We start from the raw sequence: 22,075 nt of genomic DNA, 5'->3' as shown, positions 1-22,075 counted from the left end.
CTGTTTCAGCACAGCCTCCTCTTCGAGTAACTTTTCTTTCTGTTTCTCCGCCTCATTGTCCTTCTCGGACGCTTCTGGTTGATCTAAGTGCGGGGGCTTAAAATATCGTCTACTCCTAGTCATGTGGTCAACTTCTCCCACATACCAGGTATCATCTAACTGGTTTTGCCCCCAATCTTCATCTATGTGAGCAAGACACAGGTCGTCATCTTCTCACTACATGCCATCGGCAGCCGACAGCTCTATTACAACCATTCCTGTGCATACAACACCTTCTGTTCCTATGCCCACAGCATTTTTTGTTCTTGTGTACACAGTACGTTCCGTCTCCTCAGGGGTTTTAACTTTTCTGGCCGTCTCAAAATCTTCGATCCTTTCCCGCTAGAACTATTTCAGTATGACTTGCTGTTCAATCTCTTCCATACCTAAACTGTCCGTGTTCTGAGCAAAATTCTTTACACCGGTGTTCTCCGGCGATGCTAACTGATTCCCGGCCCTTCCAGCCACTGTTGATGTCCCCGTCCCTTACGGACCCTAATCTAGCTGAGGTTGTTCAACAATATCTGGTTGGTCATCAAGCCACCCAGTAGACTCTGCTGACTCATCAAACCAATTGACTACCACGTCCGCTGAGTCCTGCTCTTCAAAGAACTGCAGATTTGCAATGTCTTCTTCGAGATCCGCTAAGTCATCTAGCCCCTGATTAGGTCCATCCTCCCGTACTACACAAATCTCTGCCTCCACTGGTAATTCAACATTTGACCTAACCTGGCCTGCTGATGTATTGTAACCGCTCAGGTAGTACATGAAACTCGCAGACCCTTCAGGCTCTGACTGATCATTCTCATCTGTTTACACAGTTAACCCAATTCTATCTTCGATAGCCACCACCACCACTTCTGGTTGGGTTTGGGAGATGTCCAACATACACAAGTCAGTGCTGTCAGGAATGAACACCTCCGGCTTGGGTAGGTGAGAAGGGGTGATGTATATGCTAGGGTCGTATGACACAACCCCAGTTTGGATGAAATTGATGCGTTTGGGAGGTGGAGCTTGGTTGTGAGGTGGGAGAGGGTTGTTTGTGACATTCGGTTTCTCCAGAGGTACGATCACCCTGTTATCAATGAGATCTTGAATCTCATGACGTAATCGAAAGCACTGGTCGGTGTCATGACCATGCTGTTGGTGAAAGGCGCAGTACTTGGCTGGGTTATGGGAAGCAGGGAGTCTATCTGGCAGTGGTCGCGGCTCTAGGGGCTTCAAGTGCCCTTTCCTGATCAAAACCCCCAGAGCTTTGGACGGGGGCATATATAGTGGGGTGAAGGTTCTTTAGCTTTGGGGTGGATACTTGGTTGTTTGTGAGCTACTTTCGAATGCACCGGTGAATGTGGTAGCTGCAAGGGTTCTTGGAGTGGTGGTGGTAGTAACCATACCCACATTCGAGGATCTGGCAGCTGCAGCACTGCTTGTGCCTGCATTTGTACTGCGGTTGAATGCCCTCTTGGGCTGCTCTCTCTCATGATCAATGAGGTCTTATTTCATTGCGTCCTCGATCTCCACCCCAATCTCATGTAGATCTGCAAAGGTGGGGAGGGGGAGAACGATTATCTTCTGCATGAGCTTGGGCTGGAGGTTACGCACAACCATCCGTATTTGGTCCTTGTCGACTGGCCTGATGGTCATCATTGAGGCTTTAGCCCTCCAACGGGTTACTAAATCAGAGAAACTCTCCTTTGGCTCCTGCTTGATCGTCTCAAGATCACGAGTTGTGACCTCGATCTGAGTATTATAAGAGTATTGAGCTATGAAGGCCTCAACCATCTCCTTCCAATTCCTCTTAACAGAGTCTCCCAGTTTTGCATACCAAACAGCCATTACACCCAACAGGGTCCGGCCAAACAGAGAAAGCTTCTGCAATCTGGAAAGGCACATTGGCCTTAGTATGTCTGAAAACAAACGCAAATGCACCATTGGATCTCCAGACCCGTCGAAACGGTCTATGTGCGGCATTTTAAACCGGTCTGGCAGAGTCACGGCCGAGTCGGTATACCAATCCTCAATATTCGGAATGGACTTCACGCCCAGAGACTTCTTAAACAACTTTTCTAGCTTGTTGTCTTTTAATGTTGTGGGGTCCACCTCGAACTCAAAGGGAGAATTCGATAGGTTGGTCTGTGCTTTGGATAGCTGGGGTAGGATCGGGGGTGGAGCCGGCCCGATTGGAATGACCGTATCATCCTGGACATTGGTTGTCTCCCCGAGTATGGGAACTCTTGGTGGAGGAGGAGCCTGGTGTGAAGCAGATGCTCCAGTCTGCTGCTGTAGCCTGATAATTACCTCTGCTTGTTGGGCCATAACCTCGGCCTGGCGTGTAGCAAATTTTGTTTGACGGGCAGCATCCTGCTGCATGGTTTTCATACTTTCCTAGAGTTGACACATCATCTCTTCCAAGCCTGCCATATCGTGCTGATCTATCTAAACAACCGATATATCTGTCCCTACAATAGAAATTAAGACCTCAGCCTGACTGTTCACTAGTGGGGTAGACCACTGATCTGATGACCGCTGTACCGATACACTACACCTTACTGATCTCCGTTTGGTAACCGGGGGTAAAGAAAGGAACACTGCTTGTCCGTCTACCAAATCCCTGGATCGATTAAGTCAACGACCTCTAACCCAAAGTGATCAGTGAATATCTACCTGGTCGGATGCAATGGTGCTAAACTACCTTGCAAAAGGATAAATAAAGCATAATAAGGAAATAATGTACAGAAAAACGGACAGTCTAACAGCTTAAATAAAGACAACACACAGTTGGCAACCACAAGCTGAGTGAACTATTCTCGACCACTGATCACTATTCCCAAATCAATGCCCAAATCTGAATCTGATACCCGCAGATATAATCGATTCTCAAAATACCGATGCCCGTAGGCCTGATACCCAGACTTGCACACTGATACGTGCATTCCCTATAGAGGCACACTCTAAAAGCATATACCAAGTAAATGCGAGTCAAAAAACACCCCTATGTTGGGGTAGGATTTCCTTGTCCTATCTTGTCAGGAGCTAGGGTTTCACTATGCACGCAGCGGTTTCAAACAACCTATAATCGGGTAAGCAACTTGTCCTTGTTTGGAATAGTTACTATGGATTCCGATATGCACTAGGTCGAATGGTCAAAAAGGGTGCCCCGGTAAAAATCGGGGTTTGTGTTCCCGTTGTGGCAGAGCCCACAACCAGTCAGCCTTATGGCATGCTTTTCAAAGCAAGCCTCCGGCAAACCGTTCAGGAATAGCATACGGCAAACACGATATCCTAGGCGCACCAATGCAAATGCAATGCGAAGAGACACATAAGTGTAATCAAAACAAGATATCATGAGTTCAAGTCAAGTTCTCTAAGTCCCCAGTAGAGTCGCCAGAAACTGTAGACGCGCTCCCGGGAACTCTCCGACATCCGCGCTCGCGAGGGGGGCGCGAATCTCATTTTGTTCCAGGCTTACTACTACAGTTCAGACTCAATGTCATGGTTCTGAATCTAATCTCGTAAAGTACAACGCAAGACCAATAAATCACCAAAGAGTCCAAATCTGGCAAATCGTTTTGAAAAACTGATTTTTGTAAAAAAGTGCCAAACATGGACTGCTTTGCCAGATACAGAGTCGCCACCTAAATATTTTATTTTGGGGGAATTTAGGAAACCCTGACTTGTGCCTAAGGCCACGTGTCCGTCATCACCAAAGTTGCCTCGGCTCAGGAACATGGGTACGATTGGGGAAGGTCATGCAAAGAGAACCCCCGCTCGCCCGATCAAAGATCTACCACTACTAACATGATATCTTGTTTTTGAAAACACATGTGTTCCTATTCCGGTTATTAAACCTGGAATTACTATGTGACGCGCACAGCATACAAGTATAGACTAGATCACCAAAGTTGGAACAAAACATTGCATATTTGTTTGTTTTGAAAAACGGTTGTTTGAAAATGGTTTGAAGTTTGCTACTCGCAAGTAGGCTAAAACGAGGATTTGATGAATTGTTCCAATTCAAGTAATCCAACCTTCACCCACAGACATTCAGGCAGTTTATCAAATAAGCAAATAGCCTCATGGAAAGCATGCTTTCATGGAAACAATAACACACATGCAGTATGCTAATGTGTAAACACTCACAGTGTACTCCGAGCCAAATCAAAGAACTAGTTAGTAATCAATGCATGATCCTAGTTCATGTTAAGATGGCTAATGCAACACATGCAAAATGCGACTAGAAATAGGCTTGGCTATTCTAAGATGGCATATGAGATGCAACATTTGATGACATGTATTCAACTTGGAATTGAAATACAATGCAGTTAGTATGATGCGCCGAGCCCAGTGCATGCAAGACAGATGAATGGATGAAAACATGCGAGCATAAGTATGCTACTTGAAAATGACCCTAAACTAACCATCAAAAGCAGGTAAGTGAAAGGGAGAAAGATGTGGGGCTGAAAGACATGCACACACGCACGCACACTTATTCCAAAGTTCGCTCTCTCGACGGAGGGTCTGAATGAATAATACAGACCAACTAATTAACTAACTAACAAGCTAATTAATTATTACATAACCGAATGAATAACTAGCTACAACTAATTATTACAAAACTTAATTAATTAACAAATTAACTAATTAAATTACAAAACCAAGCTAATTAACAAATTAAGCTTTAAACTAAGCTGCTCCGGCTATGTTTTGAAGATATTGAGCATGCATGCACGTACTCGGTTTCTCGCCTCGAAACACCTTCCAGTTGCTCTCTTTGAGGCTCTGCTTGCAGGGTGTCCTTGAGAACTAGCTGCTGGATCTTACCAAAACCATGCTGAGGAGTGCACCAGTGGCCTGCCGGCCATGAGGAGCTTCTGCCGACCCCCCTACCGACCAAGAGTGGGCACTGCTGGCTATGAATGAAAGACTGCCGGCCATTTGCAAGGCACTGCCAGCCACTGATGTGTTGTGACACCAAGCTGCAACAGAGCACAAAATAGAGAAAATGAAGGGTCTCCCAAGGGTATGTATGCACTATGCCACTCCATATCACCTCAAAACATCAAGGGAGAGGCATAGTCGGATCCAAGACCATCAATCACGCATCCCGATGCATGATGGCCAAAAATTCAACTTGTGCAAATTCAATGTAAAATGAATGCACAAAAACACATAAATGCCTAGAAGTCTATCATGGATAATCAAGAGCGTCGGCGACCGAGAATTGAGACATGTTTCATCACTTGAAGTATGAAACGTCTCTCGTTTCTCGTCCTCGGATTAACACTTAATCCAAACAACAATGGAATACAAGCATGGCATACGCAATGCGACTCAAGCATGTAAACGTGTAATGCAATATGAACAACCTAACAAGGCTAATGGCATGCACAATGCTAATGCACGCAACAACCAAGTATACACAATGCAAATGATGGCATGCCCAATGCAATGTAACCTAAGCATACACAATGCAAAGTATAAGGCATAGGCAATGCGATGTAATGCAAGCATGCAAACAACATGTAATCAACCATGCTCAATGGACTTAAACCGAAATGGACAGACCTCATATATGCCCAAATCAGTGGCCAAAAGTGTTGGAATGAGGGCACAAAAGCAAGGTATGCATGCACAATACATTAGCCCAAGAATTAATGCATAAAGACACAACTCTCAAACATGAGCAAAGAGTGATAATCATGACAAGATGGAAATGAGGTAAACTCTGAAATATCATGTAAATGGATGCCAAACCCACTAAACAATGTAAGCATAGCATGCTAGGATGTTCAAAGCACAAAACTAGCAAAGGGACTCAAGCCAAGGCCACATGAATCAAACCCTAAAGTGCCAAGGACAACCAAAACAGTCCTAGATCGTGCCAAAATGAATCTAAAACATGCATATACCAAGGCCAAAATAAGTCAAAATGGAAAGCATAAAGCATGGTATAAGTAAGGCCAGCAAGGGGGGTTGCACTACACCGATTACAACCAAACATGGCATGACTTAACCAACAGAAAACAGAGTTATGGCATGATAAAAGAAGCCCAAAAACCCACTGAGATGGCATCCTAAGGACCTAAGCATAGGGGCACGCACAATGATCCATTCATGAGGCATAAAACACCAACTCTTCAAGGCATTGAAAGCATGACAAAGGCAAGTGTTTGACCATGAAACATGCACTGAAATAACATTTCAAATGATGCCAAAGCATGCAAACATCACAAGTATAGCATGGTAGGGGCCTCAAAGCTCAAGACTAGTCAAAGCATTTACACTATAGCTATACAAAACATGAGTGATATGACCATGGCAGCCCAAAATAGTCCTAGAACAACCCAAAATATGAATAAAATCATGTTGGAGCATAGCCAAAATATGCTAGAATGATGAGTCAAAACATCATGCACATAAAGCTAGTAAGCAAGATTTGTTCTACAAGTACATGAGCCACTCAAGAGACTACCAAACCAACTTTAGGCAGAGTCATGACATGTCAAATGATGATAAAAAACCCACTGAAATGGGGCCAATACATGCTATCAAGACATGCTACTTTGATGAACCACAAATGGGATTACACTACACATACAAGATGCATGCACAAGCTGACCAAACCAGCCATGGACAGAGTTAAGGAAGGCCCTAAAAGTCACAAAAAGTGCTTGAACCAGGCCTTAAAAATATAGGGATACATGCTCCTTTGACAGGCCAATAACTCAAGCAAACAAAACAAAAAGAGAGGGGGTCAGCCCCCTCTGATTTGAAGCCTCAAAACCACATGCCTACCACTGAAAATGCACTGGATTTTAGTGGCTAAAAGGCCAAACCAATACTATTCCAAAGGCCTTAAAGCGTGGCACAAAACAAGGCCAAACAAGACATACAAGAGGGTTGTACACCCCTAACACCAAAAAGACCTTAAACAATCATCAAAATCACTTTAAAAAAAAAAACCTTTTTTAGTTGAAAGCAAGGCCTAAAACAATATGCAAGGATGGCCAAAATGAGATACAAACAAAGGCTTAAATGGGGAATATACTCACCCTTGAAGATCAACTTCGAAACCAGCAACCTCAAAGGCTAGAAACCAAGTTTCAGAGCTCAAGTAACCCTCCCAAGAACCTCAGCTCAAAGATGGTGGTGTATCACTATGTGTTGTAGTGCAAAAGTGCAAGAAAAATGGACTTTAGAGCATAAACAAACACAAAATAGAGAGAAAGTATGAGAAATATAGAGAGACAGAATTACAACTTCTTCAAAAAATTTCTTCAACCTCTGATAGAGAGGAAGGGCCTCTCCTTGTATAGAAGAATGCAAGAAGAAGCTTGTTAAACAAGCTTGGCAAGAGCTTCATCCCTTCATGTATGGAGGGGAGAGGAGTGAAAACCAGCTGGCTCAAAAGATCTGGCGTGAAACCTACTGAGACAAGGGGTCTGCCGGCCATCAGTGGTGGCCGGCAGTGGCTCATTGATGGCCGGCAGGCCTCATCAATGGCCGGCAGTAACAAAGGCATGGCTGGCAGTAGCATAGGATGGCCGGCAGTGCACCAAGAGAATTATGCTGGAAGGACCAATACATGGTCCAAAAATGGTGCAGAAAGGATACAGGGTTTGGAAAGCTCAAACCTGTGACGTTCCGCCGTGAAAGTCGAGCACTCGACGAGTAATCAAACTTGTGGCTGGATGAACCTGCAAACACAACCAAGTCTTGAGAACGGTCAAAAATAGGGTGTCTACAGCATGCGGTTTTGGTCCCACACGTGCGGAGCTCCCCTGTTTCAGCCTAACTTCAGATAGGAATATCTCCCTCATCCGGACTCCGTTTTAAGCGATTATTGAGCTTAAATTCAAGCCCCTGAAGTTTAGTTTCCAATGGTGTGATATTGCATCTAAATTCTAAGTATACAAATAGATATGTTTAAATTAGTGAAGGTTGTTCACTTTCTTTCTAACCATTTCATGCTATTTCTTCTCCTAACCCAGTTTCCTTTCGTTTCTTCCTATTTTCCTAGACATAGATTATGACCCATTGAGGACTAATGATTTTAGAACCAACATACATAATTGGTTAAGGAGTAAAGTAAAGGATCGATTTATTTGATTAAGAAAAGATTAAGAAAAGTAAATTTGATCAAGAGAGTAATTTTATGTTTTGATTTGTTGTGCTATGCACATTGTGATTACCGATCAAGATTTGAGGAAAGGTCAACCATTTCTAGAAACCACTATGAGTAATAATATCGTAATGATATATTCACTTATATTGATTTCGATACGTAAATGTTGTGATTTTTTGAAATTATGTTTTATTCGAATGAATGAGCTACAAAAAGTGTGATATGGAATATGGATGTGAAATGTGAAATGTGAATTGTTTATGCTATGATAAGTGGAGCCCAAGGAGAGATGGAGACATGTCGATGTTCCATCTATTCTATGATAAGATATGTTTGGACCCGAGGTCGTTCTGTACTAGGTATGGGGCCGAGGCCATTCTTCATCATATGTAGGCCTGAGGCCGTTCTGATAAATGATGGGCCTGAGGCCGTTCTGATAAATGATAGGCCTAAGGCCATTCCGTGGACCCAAGGTCATTCTATAAATGTGATTTAAGAAATGTATGAAAAAAATGTTATTATGCTTACTATGATGTTGGGCTAATTTTTTTAAACCTCTTTATTGTATTATTACTTATTGCGCTTCGCTCACTCCGTATTTTATATGTATGCAGGTGATCTATCTGGAGACCAATCTTAGGTTAGCCTCAGGAGTCATTTTGTGGATCTGTTATGTCAAGCCTTTAAGATAGAGCTTTTGCCCTTTTGAGATCCTCTGTGTAAAGTCTGCCCATTTGTCAAGCCACCCAAGATATGCCTCTGTGTCGAGGCTTTAACTTTATATTGTTAGAATTCTGTATTTCATTGAGTCTTATGTATATGTATGTGAGGTATACATAAGGTTTGTATGTGAATATAAATTCCTAGTGTGGCTAAATGTTTTAATTATTCTAGTTATCATGTATGCACAAGCTCATTGGACATTATTATTTGTTTGGCTTCCACTTTAGGCCCTGATATGATTTGAATATTTTGAATTTTATTTTTAACACCAAAGGTAATCTAAGGTTGCTGGCTAGTCATGATCCAAACTTTTAGGAGCAGGTTTGGGTCGTGACAATAGGAGTCTTTCCCATGAGTACGCAGTCAACGCCCGCCAACCCCTTTGCCAATGCTTCTAGGCCTGGTACTCTCTGCTCCCAAAACTTCACATTTGATCCCCTCTACATGACCTTGTCCAAAGCTCTTCAAATCCTCATAGAAGAAGGCCATTTGAAACCTCTTGAACCAAAGTCACTCACATATCCACTCCTAACTAGATATAACCCCACCTAGTATTGTGCCTTGCATCAGCAACTTGGCCATGATACTGACCATTGCTTTTGCCTCCGCCATGAAATTCAAGACTTGATTGACAACAAGGTAATCACCCCACCTAAAAACCACAAAATTGCTAATAATCCTTTCTTTGATTGCAACAGGTTGCCACCCCACAACATAAATTTTATCCATGTCTGGCCAACAATCAACTTTGAGCCTAGCCAATACATCACATCCACAACTAAGGCCAAACCCATGGTGTTCATTCCTGAATCTTCAAATCTTTACCTCATCAAAAAGTTTGAGAAAGAGAGCGAAATGAACAAGTCTTTCAAGAGGTGGAAGGATTACTCAATCTTGATGAGTTCAACCTTAATGGTGTTAAAGTGAAGTGGAAGACTTCCTTAACTATTACCAGCAATGATGGTTGAAATGATGAGTCTTAAGATCAACTATGGGCAATTGTTGAAAGCTCTTAGAAAGGGCCTTTTACACTAGGGGCATGCTATGAGAAATTTGAAAGGGAGGTTGCTTTGGTCGAAGAGAAATTTGGGTTTTGGATAGTAATGTTGAAGTAAAGACGAGTTAGGACCCACTAGTGGGCTACTTAAAGTCTGTCATGAATTTTGCCGATGGACTTGTAAAATGAAAAACTCTTCTGTGTTTAGGATACTAGTGATGTGTTTTGGTTGAACGCTGACTTATGTCTTGTAGGTGGTTTGAGTTGTGTGCGAAGTTACAGTCATGTTTTGTTTGTCTTTTTTTATGTCGTTGTGTCAGTTGAGTCTTTTCCTTTCAGTTGCTCTCGTGTACCCTCGGCTCTTCATTCTTTAATATGAGAAAGAGAGTCGAGTTTTTAATTGATTGATTGTGCCTAGAGTAATCCATATGTGACCTAATGAAAATAAGAAAAGCTTTGAAAACTTCAATTAAATAAAGGAAAGGTGCAAAATTGCCCAGATGTGCAAATGAGAATAAGATTTCACTAATAAGCTTGAGAATTGAGGAGAATCCCCCAAATGGTTCGAACAAATTTTGAATTGTTGTCGCAATACTTTTCATGATCATTCCAAAATTCCATGCAGTTTCTTTTTGCAAACTTGTAAGGATAAATTCAGAATTGTGCATGGTGTTCTACATTGTTTTGGGAATTCTCTTTGTACTCTGATAATCATGTTGGAGAGCACAAGATGGCTTTCAGATCTCATAGTCATAGAATTCATCTCCATGGTGTGTTTACCACTCGAAAAGGAAAAAGAAGAAGGCAAAAAGAGAAAAGAAAAGAAAAGAAAGAGGAGGACCAAAAAAAAAAAAAAATCAACCATCAAGCTAGGGGCATCCATGGAATGAATCAAATCAACTGTGAGAAAAAGAAGTTCTGTATGAATTCAAAAAAAACCAATACAAGAAGGTACCACATTGTGAGGAGAATTAACCTTAAAATGAAATGAAAGCGAGGAAAACAGCATGCACAAGTCAAGGAAGAACCAAGCACCAATCAAGGCAAAGCAAATTTCATTATCAGGGCAAGGATAAGTGTTGATCAAACTCACTGCAAATATTGTAACACTACCTATGAGAGGCTCGCTGTAACGCCTCCCAAAAAAAAAAACAATAATCTTACAAATGATCAACAATATCATATCTTCTATTCCATTAATAATTTTGATCAATACAAAAATTGACATATGCGATATACATTCATAAACCCTAGATTCTGAATCTATAGCATATAGCATGGATATATGAAATAAAACATATGTAAAACCAAATAATTATATGCCCTAATGGCTACAACTTTCCAAGTCGATGCTTGGGTACAACAAAATGAGTTTAACTCAATACAAATAAAGCCCAAGGCTTAAACAAAAATAATTACAGCAATAAACAAAAATGCATCCTTTAGCTTCAAGTTCTCCCAAGCTATGTCCTTGGTGGAGGCATCTCATCAGCACCTGAAAGTTATTTTCTACATAGGGTGAGCCATAGTCCAGTAGAGATACTCTAACACAGTATATGAATCTTAGCAAAATTATAAGGTGAATGCATATGCATGCCGTTTGTCAAACATTCCTCATTTTCCATCTCAAAAAAATGCAATGCCAGATTATAAATCAATTCATGAAAATAATCCTTTTACATCAGAAAATAGGGCAATGGATACAATACGTTGGGAATCTCTAGGTACGTGTCTGTCAGTAGGCTATAGCCATTTTATCGGTACTAATTGAAAGGATCGGCACCTAACCGCATGGGTTTCTGGACTTTCACCAAGGACACATAGGCCAACATCATAACCACAACCACACCCCCTAACCAGATTCACCAAGGCATTCACCCACTTTTCTCAAAACCAATACATTTACAATGTTTAATATGAAATGATGCTCAATGCACAATGTATGAGAAATTAATTTCAATTTAGCCTAATCCTCATGCAATGTCTACAACAATCAAGATTATCGTCCATCGATAACCCAAACAAATATTACTATTTTGCAAGAAATTTCCAATCAAAACATATAATTTCATCATTTACAAGGGAAGTGATATTACCTATCCAACTCCACCATCATCATCAGGAACATAAACGTTATTCCAATCTTGCAAAACCCAACATCATTTTCCATTTCCTTTCACAAATCCAGCTATCCAAAACCCCCTTTTCTTACAAAGTTGATTTTAAGAAAAGATATCCACCATTTTAAGAAAAGATATCCACCATTTTAATCCATCTCAACCATAACCATATTCCCACAACCATTTTCAAAAGCCCATTTGGAAAACCCCTCTTTGATTTCAAACTCAAACCCTAGGTTTTCTCAAAAATCCCCATATGAATAACCCTTTTCAAAGAGGAAGTAACTAAGTTAAAAATCATATAAAAGAGTCAAAGAAATCCCTACCTCAAAGTAGAAGACAAGAAGAAATAATGGGTAGAACATGATGAAGCCGAAAACACTAACTTCTCTAATTAGAACAAAGCCCTCGACGTGCTCTATCTTTTACTTCAAAGGACTAGGGTGAAGAAATCAATAGATTGAGAGTATTTGGAGCTAGAGTACAAGAACTAGAGAGAGAACGTAAAGGTTTTAGGGTTTTGAAATGTTTAGAGAGAGAGAGATGAAAAAGTGAGTCAAAATGGCCTTTTCTCAGACTGATATACGAGCAAATCGCTAGAGCAACCAAAACACCAGTTGATTGACCAAAACCACTACTCGACCAGTAGTTTTGCAGACTATAAAAGACTGCTCGAGCATAGGAAGTGTCGCTCGAGCGCAGATATCACACTCTCAATAGTTTTACAAACTGTAAAAGATCACTTAAGAGCAAGAAGCATTGCTCGAGCGAACAAGCAAAAATTTGGGCAATAACTTATTGAAAAACTAACTCCCCAACCTATTTCAAACACAATCAAAACTCCTAATAGCCAAACTCAACAAGTATTAAGATGGAAATGAGATGAGTACATGGATTCTTGGATTCAAAATCAAGTAATCGGGTCGAGTCTAAATGAGAATCGTTATACTTGTTGGGCCGAAAACCCGAAAGGACAACTCAGGAAAAATTTAAAGCATAAAAAAATGAAAAATGAAAAAAATAAGAGTTCGCAGGGCCGAAAACCCAAAAGGGCAGTTTTGGCAAAAGTTAAAGTGGAAAAGGGGAGTGTTAATACCCAAGTGAACCTTAGTCGTGAGCTATGTAAGGTCTAATTCTCATGTTGAGATACATACGAAACCTCTTCCCGAGGTTCGACCCAATATCCTTACTCAACTCACATTTTTAGCTTTGCAATCCTCCATGAGCTACAGTGACTACTACGCATAGCATATTCATGTTGGATGAGGAAGAACTAGTTTGAATCAACAGGTGGAGAAATTTTCAAAACTTGAATTTATCAATGAAATCTTCAACTTGAGCCCAAAGGAAATTAAACCTTGACCTTTTGCAAAATATATTTCTAAAGGCAATTATTGAATAAATGAGTGGGCCTAAGGAATATTAGGGGTACAATAAATGATCAATCACTTTGAGTCCTTTCTCTTCTTCTAGAATATTTGGGGTTAGCTATGAGTCTTGTTGTTTTCTTGTCGAGTGTGTGTCTCAATCTACGCTCATCGAGTCTCTCTCATGTCTATTAGTGTGCCCATGGCTCATATTTCACTAGAGTGGTGTGGTCAAAATTTCATACATGAATCTTCACTCTAAATTCAAAATGAGTCCAGGCATGGAAGTCATAAACAAACTGAGAGTACCCACGCAAGTGGCATCAAGTCCATGATCATTGTAAAGTGTATGCAAAAAATCCATCACTACTTCGAGGACTGGAATAAGTTCTCAGCACTCTAGGGCATGGAAGAACCATGAGTCAAGTTGGTTGGTAGTTGCTCTACTTTCCATGCCATCCATGTTTTGAGAAATGAATTATGCATCTTTCTTTTACTTATAGGATTTTCAAATGAGGTGTGTCCCCTCTTATTACAATGCACCCTCTCTTTCAGATGTGCAAAAATACATCTATATGCGATATACCCCCATTTTTCAGTTGTGCTAAGGCATATCTGTATGCAATGCAGACCCTCCTTTTTTTTTTTAATTTGTGCCGAGGCATATTTGTATATGATACACCCTCCCTCTTTCATTTGTATTAAGGCGTATTTGTATGCGATGCACATCCCCCCTTTCAGATGTGTGACAACACATTTGTATGCGATGCGCACCTCCTCTTTCAGATGTCTGACAACACATTTGTATGTGATGAACTCCCTTCTTTCAGTTATGTTAAGGCATATCTGTATGCAGTGCACACCCTCACTATTTCATTTGTGGTGAGGTACATTTGATTACGATACACCCCCAATCTGTCAAATGTTCAACAACACATTTGTATGCGATGCACCTCTCTTTTTTAGTTATATTGAGGCACATATATATGCAACGTATGACCCCCTCTTTCAATTGTGCGACAACATTGTATGCCTCCTTCTTTCATTTGTGTTGAGGCACGTTTGTATGCGATGCACCCCCTCTTTCATTTGTGTTGAGGAATATTTGTATGCAATGCACCCCCTCTTTCATTTGTGCTATGGTACATTCGTATGCGATTCATGTAGAGACCCTAATGTTTGGTAACTACACTTAAAACCCTAAGCCTTAGGTTAATAGCATTTTAGCCCCTAGTTCCATAAAAGTCTGCATAATGGCCCAATAAAGAATAGTTTCAAATCCTAGAACACCACTTTATAATTAGAAATACCCTAACACTTGGCTTTTATTTATTTTATCCCCTAGTTTCTAAATTATTTCATACACTTTATTTTTTTATCCTAGTTGCATATTTACTAATTCTTTGAATCTTTATTATTTATTAGAGCAAATAAATAGCTATAAATATAAAAAAAATAAAAAAAAATAGTTTTATTATTTATTTTAATATTTATTTGAGAAAATTAGTGGAAAAATATCTAAATTTTTATAAGTTTTCTTAGTCATTAAGTTAGAAGGGTAGAATGGTCATTTTAACCCAAATTCATGGCCTATAAATTGAGATCATTGTCTCAATTTCCACTCTCATGTTTTACCAGCCCAGGGAGAGGGTGAGAGAGGGAAAGTGTGATTAAGGGAAGTAGAGAAGAAGGAAAAAAAAAAAAAAAAAAAAAAACAAAACAAAACAAAACAAAAAGGAAGAAAAGGTGACTCAAGAAGGTAAGAACACCTCTTCCTCTTGTCTTCTCCAATTCTTTCACCATCTCATCCTATTGTTTAGATGCCCTCTTGTGTTGCATATTAATGGGAAATAGGGTTTTTGGTGAGTATAAAAGTGTGGGCTTGATATAGTGACTTTGCCTTACAAATTTGTCAAAATATGCACTACTGCAAGTTCTCTAATTTAAAAGAAATATCAAATTTATTTATTTCTCAAATCTAAATTTAGTGTAGGCTATTTGGTGTGTTTAGAGCTTGTGATAATTTTATTAGCCCCTAATTGTGTGTTTTTAGGGCTTGGATATTTTGTTTAAAAATCTGGTCTTGAGTCTCTAAAAAACAGACTTCTTGCAATTTTATAAAATTCCAAAAAAATCATCTCATGTTTGTTCTTTTATAACAATTTAGGATTCTGAGTCCTCTTTCCAATGGAATTTATTTGGGTGAAAATCATTGGGTAGATTGAGAGGAAAGCTAGTTTTCCCAAAGGGTGACAAATGTGGACAGGTTTTCGAATATAGCTTGTAGATGAATTTCTGGAGGCGCTGTGCAAATTCTGAAATTTGGAACTGAAACTAGACAAGATGATTATTGTTTCTGTGACCTGGAAGTATTTTTACCAAAGCATTATTGTTATCAATACCGAATTGAATAGTGCTGGAAATTGTGTTTTATTGTGCTATTTGTCTCTAAGTGTTTCAAAGCATTCCTAATGTTGTTTGTTTGCTTTACCATACTTATGTATTCTTATCATGGGTTATATTCCTCTCTTATGTTTGTCTCATGCTCTTTTATGTGACTGACTTGCTTAGCAAAAGATCTAATAAATGGGAAATGGAAAGGGGTTGGTAATGGGCGACGTTCACCCTTCTGTTTTAGAATGATTTATGTAATATACATACGAATGACATGAATTATGATGGGATTAATACCAAATGAGCTAAGTCTTGCGCAAGCAGTCTAAACAAGCCCCTAGGTTGACACAAATGTATTCAGACTCTATGCGGCAGTTTCGGGGTGTAAGCGAGCCCTTTAGTATGGTATGTGCAGGGTGTAAGAGAGCCTTAGGCACAATTTGGTATGGTATGTGTAGGGTGTAAGAAAGCCCTAGGCACGATTTGGGTGTAAGCGAGCCCACTTGTTTGGTCGTCCCTTTTATGGTCCAATAATGTCACTGACCGGTAAATAACTGGAAAGTGGGTGTAGGTGGTAAGGTCTGCAAAGCAGCAAAAGGGGGAGTTTTGAATAGTCCGGTGTTCAATCCTTGTGGTTGGGTAGAAGGATCTCTTTGGGGGATTCTAGATATCTAGTCTAATTACTAATTCATAGAATGTATGTTATGTTACCCGATTTGTTATGTGTATGGTTGATTGGTTGATAGAAGATAAGGGGGGGTGTGTGTGTTTTTACTAGGCATTCCAAGCTCATGGCGTGTCATACCAGGTGAGGAAGCAATTTACGATGGTGAAAGTTATCCCAAAGGCAACAAAGATGAAATGTTGGAGTCGTGGTTCAATTGAAGGCTTAGACTAGTAGTTTGTTTTACTTTCACTTTTGGCGTGACAGTGTTTGTAAGCCTATTGCGGAGCACAAATGAATTAACTATGGTATTAACTTTGCTTATATTGTATATTAAGATGTTTTGTTATCTATCCTGTTTGAGTTGTATTTTTGTACTCTTTTTTTATGGTCATGAATTTTGAGGCGTTACAAGTTGGTATCAGAGTCATAGGTTCAACCCTTAACCTACGTGTATCAAGTTGTGATTTGAGATATCCTTGTCTCCTACGTTATTATATTATGTTAACATTATACTATATCATATAAAGGTGGACTAAAAAAAAAAAATTTGTGTACCGTAGGATGGATTCTACATCGGAAAGCATTGATGACTGGGGAGTTTTTCGTTTCCAGAATAGATGGGCAGTAGCTGGTAGTCCACAAAGACTTAACCGATGATGTCAATTAGGAGCAGAGCGCGTGATAAAAAAAGCTACTCAGAATACAAAGGAGGACTTTCGATACTACACCACGCAAGGAAGACGGGCGTTGGTACACCGACGCCTCCAGTGCAAATACTGGGAGCTTAGGTTCGCTCTACATATGGAGCGGAATGGTCAGACTTTTGCTGAGCTTAGGCAAGAGGTATTGGCTGAGGATCCGTATCCGGTTATGCATCGTGTTAGACCTGATAGTCGTGGCTCTCATCATCCTAAGTTAGAGGTTCCTTTCGTCTCAGTACTTCCTGAAGCTTCCCCTGCATTCCCTATAGAGGTGTCATCAGAGTACTCCCCTACACCAGCTCAGTAATTTCCAGTCTCCCCAACATGTGCTCTTTTACCACCTGAGGACCCGGACGAGGATCCCAAAGAAGACCCAAAGGAATCGTTTGACTTAGGGTTATAGTAGTTGTGGGATGAACCTTTTTGCGTACTTTTGTAAATATTGTTTTGTGTGGTTGAAACGTGTTTTTTTTTTTGTGTATACACGCTACACGCTAACCTAGATAGTGTAACCTTTTGTAAGAAGTTGTTATATATATATATAATATCTAGTTGGTTATTATAGTGTATTGTATGTTATTTTATTTTATTTTTCTTGCGTTAATTGCACTGTCCATTTAGAAAAATTACACCTTAGACCACATTAAATTAGCCTACTTATTGAACACCTCTTCACCTTCACAACAACCTTAAGCTTATATTACCCACATACTTGGTAGATGGCGGACAATGTGGAAGCAAACGATCAAGTAAGACGCCGACGCAGGCATCCAGCTCGCAATCAAGGCGTTAATCACAATGGATCTATACTTGCAAAGGACTTACCAAGACTAGTCGAAAACTAGATTCTTGAAGAGTTAAGAAGGCTTAGAAGAATGCAACCAAACGAGCGGATATATTTGTTATCTGAGTTCAGAAAGCAAAGACCGCCGATATTCACAGGTGAACCTGACCTGAGAGTCGCTGAGAGCTGGATCCGTCAAATAGAAAAGATGTTGGAAACCATGGCTATTACTGTGCATACAGACAAGATCGCCCTGGCAAGTTACCAGCTAGAAGGAGAAGCGGATCACTGGTGATTGTAGACACCCCATTTTTGACCATCCTCAAGACTTGGAAGTCATCGTTTGAACACTCGATGATTATCCATGCTCGTGTTCGTTTTGAGTTCCCGGAGTTCTCGGCCGCGCGCCTTGCCTCAAGATCTCTCAACTTGTCTATTTTGTGCTTGGTTGTGGACCAAGCACTTGTGTTTTTGCTTCTGAGGGAAGAAGGTGGCTTGTTGGCCATTACCTCAACCCATCGGCCAAGGCATGAAGCCATCAGCCCTGTCTTCTTTCCATCGGCCAAAAGTGCTGGCCGATCGGCACTCCTTTTAGTCGATCGGCCCTTGTGTTGGTCGATCGGCCATATTTTCTAGCCGAACCTTGTTCATCTACTTTTTGCAGATATTTTATGCCAGCTGTCACAGCTGGCATGCACAATTCCCCCCTTGCCCTTTGGCTTAGCTTCTCCAAGAAGCTTTGGAATTGAATTCTATAAGAAGGGAGCTCCTCCTCCTTTCTCAGAGGTTCTGAAATTAGGGTTAGAAAGTTGTATCTCTCTCTATCTCTATATCTCCCTATCTAGTGTATGTATTTGTGACCTAAAGTGAGTTTTGTTCACATTATTGCACACAAACACCTAGGCATTACACCATCCTTGGTTGCTGAGGTTCTAAGGAGTTGTTGTTAGGGTTTTTGGAGTGGTTTTGATCAAAGAAAGGTGCTGGTGTTGTGTTCTTGAAGGTGTTGTTCAAGAGTGAGCATTCTTGCTTTAGATATCCCTTTCTTGCTTAGGCTTTTAGCCCTTCTTGCTTATTGTTTTAAGCTTATCTATTAACTGATAAAAGTTCTATTTTTACCTGCTTTTGAACTTTGTTTAAGGTCATTTTGAGGTTTGGGGTTGTTTACCCCCTCCAAGGCCTTGTTAGGCCTTGTTTTAGGCCATCCCTTTTGGCCTTTGCTTTTGAGCTTTGCATGACCTTTCCACCACTAAAATCTAGAGGATTTTCAGTGGTGGAAAGGTGGTTTTGGTTTCTTAAATATGAGAGGGTCATCCCCTCTCCTTGTTGTCTTGAAAGCTTGCATAAATGGCTTATGTTGGTAGCTTGTGTGCTTAGCTTGTTTTAGCTTCATTTCAGTATATATTAGGCTTTGTTTTACCATGATATAGCACTTTTTTAAGTTGGTTTAGACATACCATGCATGCTTCATGTACTTGTCTTGTAATCCCATGATTTGCCTTAACATGCATCATGCTTTAAGCCATGTTTCTAGCATGATTTTGGCTCGACTCCATGAAGCTTTTAGTCTTGTTGTAACATGCTTAAGGTCTGATTTGAGTTGTTTTGACTGTATATGCCATGCTTTGTATAGCCACCATGCATTTTAGCTTGTTAGTTTTGAGTGTCCAAGTCACTAGCATGCTCTACTTGGCTCATTTCAGTGATTTGGAATCACTCGTTATGTTATTTCAGTCCGTATGGTATGCTCATATACTTGCATTTGTCACTTCTTTAATGTTTTGAAGGGTTTGTGTTTTATGTCTCATGAATGTGCCATTGTGTATGCCATTATGCTTAGGTCTTTGGGATGCCATCTAAGTGAGTTTTTACACTTACTTTAACATGCCATAACTCTGTTTTTCATTACTTAAATCATGCCATGTTTGGTTTTGATAGGTGTAGTGTAACACCCTCTTTGATAGCCTTGCATGCCTCATGTTTTGGGGTTGTGTTCTAGCTTGTGTTGGCTAGTTTCGAGCTTGCTTTCGGTCTTGTTTGGACCTGCCTTAGGACTATTTTAGGTCCTCTTGGTCATTTGGGGCTTGCTTTGTACAGCCTTGGTTTGAACCCTTAGGCTAGTTTCAAGCTTTAAGCTTTCTTGCATGCTTTGCTCATGTACTTTGGTCGGCTTGGAACCTCTCCTAACATGATTTCAGAGCTTAACATGTTTGCCTAATATCCATGTTTGTCTCCCTTTAAGCGTTCTTAAAAGTTGCTCTACAATGCTTAAGGTAATGGACCATTAGCATGCATGTTTATATGTGTATTTCATGCCTTTGTCGCATCATTTTGGCCACTGATTTGGACCTTTTTGAGAGCTATCCATTTTGGTTTAAGACCATCTCCGCATGTTGTTGCATGCTTGCCTTGCATGTTGTTGCATACTTGGCCTATTGCATGTTGTTGCATGCTTAAGTTATATCACATTTGGCATGCCCCGTTTGTTAAGTTACTTTGCATGTTTGAATGTATTGTCCCTTGCATGTTGTTGCATGCTTGCCCCACATCTTGTTACATGCTTGCCTATCCTTGAATGTTGCCACATGCCTTGTATGTTTGCATGCTTGTTTAGGTTGCATTGCATTTGGCATGCTTATTACCATTAGCCTTGTATGGCATCGTCCTTGACATGCTTCATGTTGCATTAGTTTTGCTTGCATGTTTGCATCCCTTGCCTCTTGATCAAGCATGATAGAGGTTAGGGCCCCTTATGTGTTGTGTGCATTTAATTTGATATAAATTGCACACTCGGCTCCTTTGGCCATCATGCATTGAAATGCGTGATGGGTGGTCCGAGGGTCGAGGACTACACTCCTTTGAGTCTCAAACATGATAAGGAGGGTGGTCGTGCAAACATTGCCTTGTAAATGTATTGACATGCTCTATTTGTCCTCTGCTGTAGGAACACAGCATTCTGCAGGAAGATATGGTCGGTCGGCTAAACATTGTTGGCCGAGAGCTTTACATTTGGTCGATGACCAATTTCCTATGGTCGATGGCCCTATCTCTTGGCCGATGGACTCTCAGAAAGTCCCCAAGTTGGTTCAGAAGTGTAACAGAAGTTGGCACAGTTTTCAGAGGTACAGAGCAGTGTAAACAGAGGCAACATGTGACATGGCGATGGATTTCCGAGCGAAGCCGTCCGAGCACGCATGCACCCCTCTTCCCGAGGCTGTTTTTACTGTTTTCATAGCTTAATTGATTTGCTTAATTAGTTAAGTGTTATGTAATAATTAACTGGCTTGTTAGTTAGTTAATTATGTAATTTGTATTATTCTTTCGGTCCTTCCGTCGAGAGGGCGCAATTGTGTAATAAGCGTGCGTGTGTATGATGCATGTCTTCCAACCTCCACTTCTTTCTCCCTTTTACTTACCCGCTTACGATGGTTAGTTCTAGGGCACATTTCAATTAGCATCCTTATGCTATGCATGTTTGCATCATTCATCTGTATTGCATGCACCGGGCTCGGCGCATCATACTAACTGCATTGTATTTCAATTCTAAATTGAATACATGTATCGAATTGTCGCATCTCACATGCCATTTTAGACTAGCCGAGCCTATTCTAGTTGCATTTTGTATGTGATGAATTAGCCATCTTAACATGGACTTGGATCATACATTGATTACTAACATGTTCTTTGTTTTGGCTTGGAGTACACTGTGAGTGTTTATGCTTTAGCATCTCGCATGTATGTGAATGTTAACATGACAGCATGCTTGCCATGAGGCTAATTGCTTATGTGATATAACTGCCTGAATGCCTGTGGGTGAAGGTTGGATTACTTGAATTGGAACAATTCATTAAATTTGCAATTTAGCCTACTTACGAGTAGCAAACTTCAAACCATTTTCCAAACAAACGGATATGCAATACTTTGTTCCAAATTAGGCGATCTAGTCTATACTTGTGTGTTGTGTGCATCACATAGTAATTATAGCTAATTAACCGGAATAAGAACACATATGTTTTCAAAACAAAATATCATGCTTAGTATAGGCCGATCTTTGGATCGGGCGAACAGGGGTGCTCATAGATGACCTTCCCCAATCGTACCCAAGTTCCCGAGCCGAGGCAACTTTGGTGATGACGGACACGTGGCCTAAGGCAACGA

The sequence above is a fragment of the Camellia sinensis genome, unplaced genomic scaffold, assembly GCF_055761805.1.
Source record: "Camellia sinensis isolate YWXY unplaced genomic scaffold, ASM5576180v1 Unanchor3, whole genome shotgun sequence".
Taxonomy (NCBI): domain Eukaryota; kingdom Viridiplantae; phylum Streptophyta; class Magnoliopsida; order Ericales; family Theaceae; genus Camellia; species Camellia sinensis.
Note: the sequence above shows the minus strand (reverse complement) of the source record.